This window comes from Somniosus microcephalus, chromosome 5 (genome assembly GCF_052327205.1).
Source record: "Somniosus microcephalus isolate GS21.2 chromosome 5, FLI_Smic_1.0, whole genome shotgun sequence".
Classification (NCBI taxonomy): Eukaryota; Metazoa; Chordata; class Chondrichthyes; order Squaliformes; family Somniosidae; genus Somniosus; species Somniosus microcephalus.
In genome coordinates, this window is record NC_140991.1 from 108,907,726 (window position 1) to 108,919,758 (window position 12,033).

A 12,033-nucleotide genomic window follows, 5' to 3' on the forward strand; every position below is an offset into this window, starting at 1 on the left:
TCACCGTTAGACTCTCACTTAAACCCCAGATTGCTTTTTTTTAAGTAAAAGTAAAACTGAGTAAACCAATGTTTATTGTGGTGGCTCCAGTCACTTCCCTGCCATTATGATGGTGAGATAATAAATATGTTGGCTATTATGTGCAGGGGAACAGCTGCAATCTTGCTTTTAGTAAATAATGCCTTGGGGCGTGGCCTGCATTAGAACATTGATCGATGACCTGAGTCTTCAGGGGACTATTAATGTGGTAATTGTATCAGTACACTGCTGTCTGTGCTTCATAGCCAACTAAGAGTGAAAGATTGTTGTTTGCTGAACTGTAAAAAATATAGCCTTCACAGCAGTACTTAAAAATAATCCAAGTCTCCTTAAAAAAAACACAAATTGCACAGTCTTTGTTCCTTTTCTTGATGAAAATTAGATCGTGCTCACATCCATGACATCAGCATGGCATGTACAACATGCAATGTGTATGCTGACATCATAGATGTGATGTGTGCGCATCTCTGTACTTAATTTTTGTTAAGAAAACAATAGGTTATTTTAATTTTTCTCTCAACTTTTGGGAAGAAATTATTTATTCACTTGTTTTTGTATTGTTATATAAATTTGCTTGATAATCAAAGTCTGAATAAAGGTCTGTTACTGCAATAAAAACAGAAAATGCTGGAGAAACTCAGCAGGTCAGGCAGCATCTGTGAAGAGAGAAACAGAGTTAACGTTTCAGGGCGATGACCTTTCGTCAGAACTGGAAAAAAGCAGGAAATGGAACAGATTTTTAAGCAAGTGAAGAGGCTGGGAAAGGGGGGAGGGGATGAAAGAACAAAAGGGAAGGTCTGTGATAGGCTAGGAGGCGGAAGAGATTAAGAGACATTAAGAGATATTCAAGCAAAAGGGGATGGTAATGGATAGGTTAAGAAACAAAGGATGGCTCTAGATGAAGTGTAAATTGTGCTGGCAGAATGACCTTCACATGGTCCATCTTTGACTCTTTCCTTCCCTTCCTCGACTTCTCCGTTTCCATCTCTGGGGATAGGTTATTGACAAACATTCACTACAAGCCCACTGACTCCCACAGCTACCTGGACTACACTTCCTCCCACCCCGCCTCCTGTAAGGACTCTCAGTTCCTCCCAGTTTCTCCGTCTCCGTCGCATCTGTTCTGACGATGTCACCTTCCACACCAGTGCTTCCAACATGTCTTCCTTTTTCCTCAACCGAGGATTCCACTCTACAGTGGTTGGCACAGCCCTTGACCATGTCTGTTCTATCTCCTGCACTTCTGCCCTCACCCCTGCCCCTCCCTCCCAGAACCATGACAGAGTTCCCCTTGTCCTCACCTTTCACCCCACCAGCCTCCACATTCAACGGATCATCCTCCGCCATTTCCGCCACCTCCAGCGTGATCTCACCACCAAACGCATCTTTCCCTCGCCTCCCCTTTCAGCATTCTGTAGGGACCGCTCCCTCCGTGACACCCTAGTCCACTCCTCTATCACCCCCAACACCCCTTCCCCTTCGCCCGGCACCTTCCCGTGCAAGCGCAGGAGATGCAACACATGCCCTTATACCTCCCCCCTTCCCACTGTCCAGGGCCCCAAACACCCCTTCCAGGTGAAACAGCGATTTACTTGTACTTCTTGCAATTTAGTATACTGTATTCGCTGCTCACGATGTGGTCTCCTCTACTTTGGGGAGACCAAACACAGATTGGGTGACCGCTTTGCGGAACACCTCCGTTCAGATTTCCAGCATCTGCAGTATTTTATTTTTGTATATCTGTTATTGCAATGCTTTGCTGCTTGTTGTAGATGGAAAGACAAGACAACGAAATACTTTTTTTTATATAGTGCCATTCATGACCGCAGGACATCCCAAATCGCATTACAGCTAATGAAGTACTTTTGAAGTGTAGTCACTGTTGTAATGTAGGAAACATGGCAGCCAAATTGCACACAGAAAGCTCCCACAAACAGGAATGTGATAATGACCAGATAATCTGTTTTAGTGATGTTGATTGAGGGATAAATATTGGGCAGGACCCTGGGGGTAACTCCTCTATTCTTCTTCGAAATAGTGCCATGGGATCATTTACATTCTTCTGAGAGAACAGACAGGGCCTCGGTTTAACCGAAAGACCTCTGACTCCCTCAGCACTACACCAAAGTGTCAGCCCAGCTCAAGTCTCTGGAGTGGAACTTGAACCCACAACCTTCTGACTCAGAAGTGAGGGTGCTACCATAGAGGAAGATATTGTGAAGTTACGGGATAACTCCAGTTGCTAAACTAATTAATGATTTTTTTCCTGTTTGCTATCCTGGGCATATTTTCAAAAACTTACCTAGACATAAGAGTCAGTAAAGATGCTCTTGAGATGATCGGGAGCTAAGATTCACCAATGAAAGTAACCCAAAGGTACAAAATCTGAACTGCCTAGATTAAGAGAGGCAGAAAAATAACAGTATAATTTGTCCTTGTAACACGAGATGGCTTCAAACGTGCTTGACATGAACGCTTTAGGCTAGAGGTGTTCAAACTATGGCTGGAGGACCACAAGCCTATGAAGCCCAGACAATGTTATTATATTTGAGCTTATATTTCTAATTTGCTAGTTTGTCCTGTTTGAATTTATGGCTTTGAAGGCTTTCAAAAGGCTGTTCTTAGCAGTATTGCCTCATTAGTGAATAAATACTACATCCAAACATAATGAGCTATCGGTATCAGCAGTTTTGAGATATATGCAATTTAATGGGAATGTTCATTGAAACTTTACATGTGGCCTACACGGTGCCATAGTATACATCTAAGCAGTCCAGGAAGAAGAAAACTGTGGACGCTCCTCCTTTAGACTGCAATCTCAATGAGCATGGCCGAACAGTGAAGCCTGGAGGTGACAAGGGCATGTATAAGGGTTTCAGTGACAGAGGGGCTGAGATAGAGGCAGGCAATGTTATGGGGGCGTAAGTAAGTAGACTTTCTAACTGAAAGGCTATAGGGCCTTAAACTCAGTTCAGGGTCGAACAGTACACCAAGGTTTCAAAAGGTCTGGTTCAGCCTGACACAGTGGTTGGGGAGGTGGTTACAATTAGTGGCAAGATTCGTGAGGAGAGTCAAAGATGATGGCTCCCAGTGTTGAGCTGGAGAAAGTTATGGCTCCTCCAAGATTGGATGTCGCACAGATGGTCTGATAGCATAGAGATAGTCCTGCTCCAGTGAGAGGTGCAGTTGGCTGCCATCAGCATGTGGAAGCTGACCCCAAGTCTGTGGTTGATGATGCAGAAGGGAGAATGTAGATGAGCAAGAGGCGTGTGTCAAGGATAGATCCTTGAGGGCTACTGGAGATGATGGTGCAGAGGAGGAAAGAGAAGCCACTGTTGGAGATGATCTAGTGATGTTTTGATCGGCAGGAATGGAACTATGCAAGAGCAGTCCCACAGAGCTGGTTCGATGACATAGATCAGGCTAATCTAGAGAACTATTCCAAAGTAAGTCAGGATATTAGAATAAGGTGACTTAGGTTAAAATTAGTGCAAAGAAGGTTTAGGACAGGTATCAGGAAGGATTTCTTCACACAGAGTTACTAACATTTGAAATGGTCTTTCTCACCGGATCCACATGGGGAGCAGACGCTCAAACCTTCTGTACGGCAGCACTCGCCCTGGTGTACTCTACAATGGAGTACTGCTCTCCGGCATGGCTATTGAGTCCATATGTCAAATCCGTTGATGTCCAGCTGAATTCTACTACGAGAATTATTACCGGTACACTTTTATCGACAACAACACCTTGGCTGCCCATGCTTGCAAACATCGTACCACCACACCTATGCCGCGAATATGCAGTCTCGAGAGAATACAACCGCCACACCAGCAAAGACATGCCGATCCAGGCTGACTTGAACAACCTACCACCAACCCATCTCAAATCTAGGAGGTCATTTTGGACCGTCGCCGAAGCCCTTCAGCGATCTCCCCTCAGCCTTGATGACCGATGGCAAAATGCTTGGAAAAACTATGACATACGGAATGGATTCCTTATAGAGGACCCCACAGTACAACCTGAAGGATCAAACCTTCCTCGAAAACAGTGGACAACCATCAACCGCCTCAGAGCCATAGATGGAAGATTAAAGCATCCCCATCATGCGACTGCAGAGCTCCTAATCAGACCTTCGAGCACATCATTGAGCACTGCCCTCAGTGGAAATTTGCAGGCAGCCTACAATTTATCCATGTTGTTACACCGGAAGCTTTGGCCTGGATATCTGACTTAGTTATTGACATTTGATTTGCTTTGCTACTACCATACAAAGGAAGAAGAAGGTAGCTTATTGGAGACAAACACTTCAGACTCATTCAAAAGTCAGTTAGATGATGTGATAAGGGGAATGTAGGACTTATATTCTAAATAGATGAGTTAAAGATGGTTTTAATAGTCTTCTCATCTATATCAATCTTGTGATCCCAAGCTGATGTCAGGGAAGTTAATGGAGCTGAAGCTAGAGACATTCAGGTGCTAGCATGAACTGAGTGGTATGGCTTCAGTTTTGTTGAAGTTGCGCTTGATCAGGACAACAGGCAGTCAGATATTATGGCAAAAACCAAAGAGCTGAGGTGGTGTCAGGGAGGTAGAGGTAGGTGTTGCTGACATGCATGAGCGAGAAATTAAGAAAGAGCTTTTGAGCATTTATATAGCACATCAATACTTCTCAGGACATTGCAAAGTGCTTCACTGCCAATGAATTACTTTTAGGTGTAAACACTGTTGTTATGTAGGGAGACGTGGTGGCAATTTTACATACAGCAAGGACCCAAAGACAACAAATGACGAATGTTGGTTGAAGCACTGGACAATTCCATGCTCTTCTTCGAATAGTGCCACAGGATCTTTATCATTCACCTGAACAACTAGACAGGGCCTTAGTTTATCAAAAATGAAATGACATAGAATTAAAGGTAACCTTGCGACACGGATCAGCAATTGGTTGGGAGGTAGGAAACAGAGAGTTGGGATAAAGGGAATGTTCTCTGATTGGCAGGATGTGACAGGATGTCCTTGGGGGCTCAGCTTTTCATTATATATATTAATGAGTTAGATGAAGGAATACAATTGTATATCCAAATTTAGATGACAATAAGTTAGGAGGCACAGTAAGTTGTGTAGATGGGAGCAGAAAGTTACAAAGGGACATAGATAGAATAAATGAAAGTGGGCAAAATTTTGCAGATGCCAGTCAATGTGGGGAAGTGTCATCCATGTTGGATCTGAGAAAGAAAAATCAGAATATTATCTTCATGGGGAGAGACTTGAAACTATGGAGGAGCAAAGGGATTTAGGTATCCAAGTACACAAATCATTAAAAGCTAGTTCCAACAGTATACATACAGAAAAACTATTTCTTCTGGTGGAAATCCAGAACCTGGGGCATAATCTTAAAATTAGAGCTAGGCCAGTTAGGAGTGAAATCAGGAAGCATTTTTTCCACACAAGGGGTAGTGGAAATCTGGAACTCTCCTCTAAAAGGCTGTAGATGCTGGATCAATTGAAATGATCAAGACTGAGATGATAGATTTTTGTTAGGTAAGGGTATCAAGAGATACGGATCAAATGCAAGTAAATGGAGTTGAGGTACAGATCAGCGGTGATCTAATAGAATGGTGGAACAGGATTAAGGGCTGAATGGCCTACTTCTCCTCTGGAAGTTGACCCTGTGCTAACACTGCCTTCAGGTTTATTTTAAAGTCACAAATAAAAATTCAGAATTTCTGTTTATGTTTGTTGTAAACAGGAAACACATTGAATACTTGGGGAATATGATATTCGTCCCGGAGGTCCAAATTCATTAAACACTCACAACTTGATTGCTTAAATCATTTTGAGTTGGTATCAGGTCTATAATCTCCAACAGATAAGATCGAGTGGGTCAAAACAGTCTAAAATCAGTGAATGACACCTTGCGGAGTCAACGCAAACTTTGCAAATATTTCTGTTTATTTGTGTATTAAAAGTAAAATAATGTTGGGAGATTTGATTTTAAAATAGAACCATTTTAACGCAACAATCGCCAGATTAACCTTGTTGGATTTATTGACACCAAACGATTTGCGTTTCGAAGAACAAAAATAAAGTCGCAACCAAGGTTTCGCGGGCAGCGAGTAGCTCCTGGCAAGATTTTCTTCAATAAGAAACAATCTGTTCTGCAGGGCTTTTTTTTTGTTGTCGGGAATAACGACACGTGTTTGGTTATTTAAAAAAAACTGAAGGGGGGAAATAAACAAGTGTGGTTGCAGCGAGCGCGCAGGAGGCTGGCTTTGGTACGAGGAGCGGAACTCTTGTGTTCGGAGTTTGTTGCAGGCGGCGGGAGGAGCGGAGCGGGGGTCGGTTGGAAAATTAAATCGGGGGAAAAAAGAGGAGCCAAAGCGGGAGGAGCGGCCGAGAGGCGGCGACGGGGCGATGGTGAGTGGAGCGGCGGCGACGGGGGAAGAGGGAGAGAGCGGGCAGGGCGGGGCGGCGCGGCGGGGAGCCCAGGCTCAGGGCCCATTCCTCCTGACTCACGCTGACTCCAGCCGTTTGCCGGAGGCCGAGGCGCCGCCATGTTGTGGTTGGTAGAGCCTGAGCTCAAGGCCCCCGGCGTGCGGTGCTGGCGCCGCTCCTGCCCGGGAGACCGCCGAGCTCGGGCCTGGGCTGAAGGTGTCGGGGAGATACGAGGGGGAGGGGGGTTTGTGAAGCGGGACCTCCGGGGCCCTCGACTCGGGGCTCCAGCCGCTGCTGTTTGCCGTGAATTAACAATCTGAATGGAGGGTCCGGAACCCTGGGCCCGTGTCGGGGGGGAAGAGAGAAGGAGCCTGGGTCTGACTCGGGGAGGGGTCGGAGAGCAGCGCCAGGCCTAGGCATTCCTCGTGCTTGTGGCGCATTAACCAGGAACCGATCAACCTCGGGACCGCGGCCGGAGACTCGCCCTCACCCTGTTTCCACAAATAAATGGGGCGACCCCGCGGGGTTTCAGGGGACTGGGGCTGCCATCCGCTCCATGGACTCGGCGCTTGAGCCTTTGTGCGCGGGATTGGCGGCCGGATCCGGGCTGGGCCTCGGCCGCCATTCACCCGGGGGAACGCGGCCTGGTGGGTTTTTAAATAAAATGGACCGGATTTTTTCCCCCAAATGTAACCGTCGTTCTGCCGCTTTCTTTTCTTTTTAAATACGAATTAATGGCTGGTCACCGAACCTCACATAGCTGCCGGCTTAAACCGTCAGGTTGCAGTTGGAAGACTTGAGCTCCTTGTTGTCTTTGCCGATAAAGTAATTTTGCAGATTCTAGGATTGCCTTGCATCTAGAGATCACTTTCCATAATTTATCTTTGACACTTCTGCTTTGTCAAAGTTTTTGTTTTATACAATGACACACTGGAATATTTGCTTCCACTTTTTAACTGAAATGCTTCAGTGGATGGATATGATACAGCGATTGTTCCCTTTGTAATTTAATCTTTCCAGACTGTTGTGATGGAAATAATTCTAGCAGCTCGGGAGTGTGAAGCGTCACTGCTTAATTTTGTGGTAATTCGTCTGTTATCCAAGTACTGTAATAGAAGTGTCATATAGCATATTTTGTACATTAAAAGACATCAAACCAACAGTACACATTGTGTTTACAAAATTATCTGACTTAACAGGGAGCTGCTATGTTTTTCAATAGCAGTTGAGCAAAGTCAATCTCTATTCTCCCCTGAAGAAAGGGAGAGGAAAGATAAGGAAGGCCTCTGAGGTCAAGCTGGATCCAAGATGACACACTTGGTGATTGGAACCAAGTCTTTCCAATGTGACAGATTCAGTAATCTGATATCTGAGCCAGGTAGATCTGCAGTACTCAAGGGAACTGTTGGATCATTGATCAGCTAGCCTTGCAAATTTATAGGATCTGGAGGTGTAGACCTCAGTGGATGCTGGGATTCCAGATAATCCTGCGAGCAAGTGCCCTACTGGATAGAATAGCTCATCTTGAGCAAGCAGCAGAAAGCTGTGTAGTTTTTAATGTGAAACCTGCACATAATTGGGGTGCCTTGGTTCTTGCCAGTTGTACCCAAGTTCTCTGGGCACAGGATGTGGAAACTCACCACCTGTCAATTTCTGAGAAATTCAGTTTGGAGATACTGCAGAATGTTGATGGGTTTCTTTAGGTGCCCATGATTCTATTCTGTGGCTCAGATAGTAATTCGTATAGTTTAAATACCTGCATTACTATATGTTACATATATGATTTAAGATCATCACCAAAAGAAGGAAGACCGTGGTTTGAGATTTTTTACCTGCAGATTGGTAGGATGTGGAATACTCCACTAGAAATCTAAGGTGGAAGCAGAATCCATAATGGATTTTAAGAAGGATGTGGTTAACTATTTGAAAAAGGAAAAAAAATGGAAGGAATGGGAAAAGGGCAGGGAGTAGAACAATATAAAGTTTTTCTATTAACTGCCAAAACTGAATAATTTACCTCAACAATTCACGTAATAAGAGAGACTAATGAAGCAACTTCTATATCTGTCTACAGTTTAATCTTTTACAATTGGAGTGGAATCCACTTAATTGCAACTGCTCAGAACAACCTATCGAATTTGAACAAAATAGGATTTTTTAATAAAATGGGAAGCAACAAAAAATAATGCCACTCATTTACAGTCCATCCAGGTTCTTGCCCCACCCTATATCTGCAACCTTGCCTTGTCTTTTAGCTCATCCTCTCCATTCTTCTGACATCTACCTACTATGTGTGTCCCTTCCTACCTCGCCCCAACATCTAGTGGTGGCAGAGCCTTCAACTATCACTCTTCCCAAACACTCTGCCTGCTACATCTCAAAGACTTCATGAAAAATCTATTGGCTTAATTGTGCCTTTGGTGTGTCAGCCGTGGCTCAGGCAGTAGCACCTTCGCCTCTGAGTCAGAAGGTTGTGGGTTCAAGTCCCACTCCAGAGACTTGAGCACAAAAATCTAGGCTGACACTTCAGTGCAGTACTGAAGGAGTGCTGCACTGTCGGAGGTGCTGTCTTTCGGATGAGACGCTAAACCAAGGCCCCTCAGGTGGACGTAAAATATCCTATGGCACTCTTTTGAAGAAGAGCAGGGGAATTATCCCTGGTGTCCTAGCCAATATTTATCCCTCAATCAACATCACTAAAACAGATTATCTGGTCATTTATCTCATTGTTGTTTGTGGGAGCTTGCTGTGTGCAAATTGGCTGCCGCATTACCTACATTACAACAGTGACTACACTTCAGAAAGTACTTCATTGGCTATAAAGCACTTTAGGACTTCCAGTGGTCGTGAAAGGTGCTATATAAATGCAAGTCTTTTTTTACTTTGGTTGCATCCCCTAACTCTTGTTTTGTGTTTGTTCCCTTTTCCCACCCGTGAATCACCGTGGGACATTTGCAGCATCACAAGTCCGCATTGTTGAATATTTGTGATTGATTTTTGTACTTTTTAAAATAAAATTACTTAAAAGTATATAAATAGTGTGCTGTGGAGAGCTGCACAACATTTATGAAAGTATGGCAATGGTTTATGTATAAACTGACCTCCAATATAATGAAACACAGTATGAAAGCTTAAAATCTAAAGTATCACTTCACAATTCAAATAGTTTCTAATAGTATAAAGCTTCCAATATAAAGTGGTTCTGTTAAGTGCCAAAACTGAATAATTTGCCTCAATAATTCACATAATAACGGAGACCAATGAAGCAACCACTATATTCGCCTACATTTTAATCTTTTACAATTACAATGTAAATGCTTAATTGCAACTGCTCAGGACAACCTTGCGAATTGTGATTAAAATGGGAATTTCTATAAAGTGGGAAGTAACAAATCAAGGCTGGTCTGGTGCATAACAACCTTTATTTGCCTAAATTTCGTACAACATCTTGCAACAAGGGTGAATACAGTGTAACATCTTAAAAATTGCAACATCTTCAGGTAAATACAGTATATGAGACTTCAGAAAAGTTTGCATTGAAATGGGAATTGCAAATTAACAGGTATATGACTATATGTTTTATATGAAAACTAGCTAAAATGTAGATCTTGTAAATTTGTCTGGAACAGTTACTCCTAGCTCAGAATTCATGAATAATACTCCTTCAGAGCTGCTACTGTGCACTGCATTATAACATTTGTAGGTAGAAAAATAAGTGACTGCGTGTACTCTTGCACATCTATAGATCATAGCAGCATTCAAATAATCAGTTCAAAAAATACTGATTTTTGTGATTAAAAAGTTATGCACAACTATTATAAATTAATTGATTATTGAGATTTCTGTGTATATTCATTTGTGAAGGTGGCTTAAGAAGTTTGCCATATGATGTCCTGGTTCATTGGCAGAAGGGGGTCTAATGTTGATTTCGTTTGACCCAAGTTAATTTTAGTAAATGTACTGCATTGGCAGAATTGCTGCCTAATGGACAGGGTCAGACTTGCAGATGCTAGTATTTTATTTTAACCATATTTTGTTAAAGGTTTGGACAAATTGTAAATTATGCATTTATCAGACTTGGAACAGGAACCTGACACAATTCTGATGCCCTTTGTGTTGTGCTATTCCTTATTAATGTATTCTTATTGCTCTCCCCGTAAATAGAAATAGAAAATACTGAGACATGTAGCATGTCTTTCGGTGTCTGAAAAGATGGATTAACATCTGACGTGTGTCCCCGGCCTTTTCTGTTTGTTTCAGATTTCCAGTATTTGCAGTTCTTTTTGCTTGTGTCTCTCTACAGTGCTGGTTTTAGAAGCAAAATAAAAAGGATGTTAAATTCTGTGTTATGAGACTTTAAGTGCATTTTCTGTGTTAGGAAGTCTGCATGTAAGACAAGACAATTTGTACATCAGTGTTCTAGTGTAGGGTGGCTGCTGTATTTTGGAGCTTGAATGAAAAACTTGCATTTATAGCGCCTGGACTATACCACAAGACATCCCAAAGCGCTTTTCAGCCAATTAAGTACTTTTTGAAGTGTAGTCACTGTTGTAATGTAGGAAATGTGGTGGCCAATTTGCACACAGCAAGCTCCCACAAACAGCAATGTGGTAATGACCAGTGAATTTTTTTTTAGTAATGTTGATTTGAGGACTAAATATTGACTAGGACACTGAGGATAACTCTCCTGCTCTTCAAAATAGTGCCATGGGATCTTTTATGTCCACCTGAGAGGGCAGACGGGGCCTCGGTGTAACATCTCATCTGAGCTAGAAAGACACTTCAGAAGTACGGATGGTTAACTGGTTTAGATAGAGTAAATAAAGAGAAACTGTTTCCAATAGCTGAAGGGTTGATAACACAAGAGCACAGATTTAAGGTGACTGGCAAAAGAACCAGAGGTGACATGAGGACATTTTTTTTTTACCCAATGAGTGGTTAGGATTTGGAATGCACTGCCTGATAGGGTGGTGGATACAGATTCAATAGCATCCTTCAAAAAGGAATTGGATAAATACTTGAAGGAGAAAAAATTGCAAGGATGTAGGGGAGTGGGACAAACTGGATTGCTCTTCGAAAGAGCCGGCGCAGACTCGATGGGTCAAATGGCCTCCTTCTGTGCTGTATTATTCTATGATTCTATAAAGAGCTTGGTTTAGATAATAAATAAAGGATAACATTCTACTAGAATGTCTGCTTAGTTTTAGAACTTCATCTGTCTACATATAAAGGCTGGTATTTTTAACTCCTCCAGTTATTTTCAGTAAATTTAACAACATTTGATGCTGTAACATACTGGAATGTCAAACTATGTTAGGAGTGCAGTATGGATTGGAATGTACTACAGATGTGACTTGATGATTTTCTTTTGCTAAATAGTTAGTGTAATACATGTATTTGCAGAGGGACCCAGTCCATGGTTTTGATATTTTAAGTGAGGCGAGGCAATATAAACTACAGGAAACTTTGTGATATACGGGACCGAGCTGTTGCCGATCTATCAAAACTGCCGGACATACAAAGTTAATGTTGAAGCAAACGGAGGTTTTCATCTCCGTA

At 42.7% G+C, this 12,033-nt stretch overlaps 1 protein-coding gene across 2 annotated transcripts in view; it reads left to right on the forward strand.

The window, feature by feature from the left end:
- The first annotated feature begins 6,284 nt into the window (after nt 1-6,284).
- Nucleotides 6,285-12,033, forward strand: part of cul1b (cullin 1b) — a 104,973-nt gene continuing 99,224 nt past the window's right edge. For both annotated transcript variants that reach the window (XM_085988077.1, XM_085988075.1), the window contains exon 1: nt 6,285-6,456. The gene's annotated coding sequence lies outside the window, so the exon portion shown is untranslated. The remainder of the gene's footprint in view (nt 6,457-12,033) is intronic.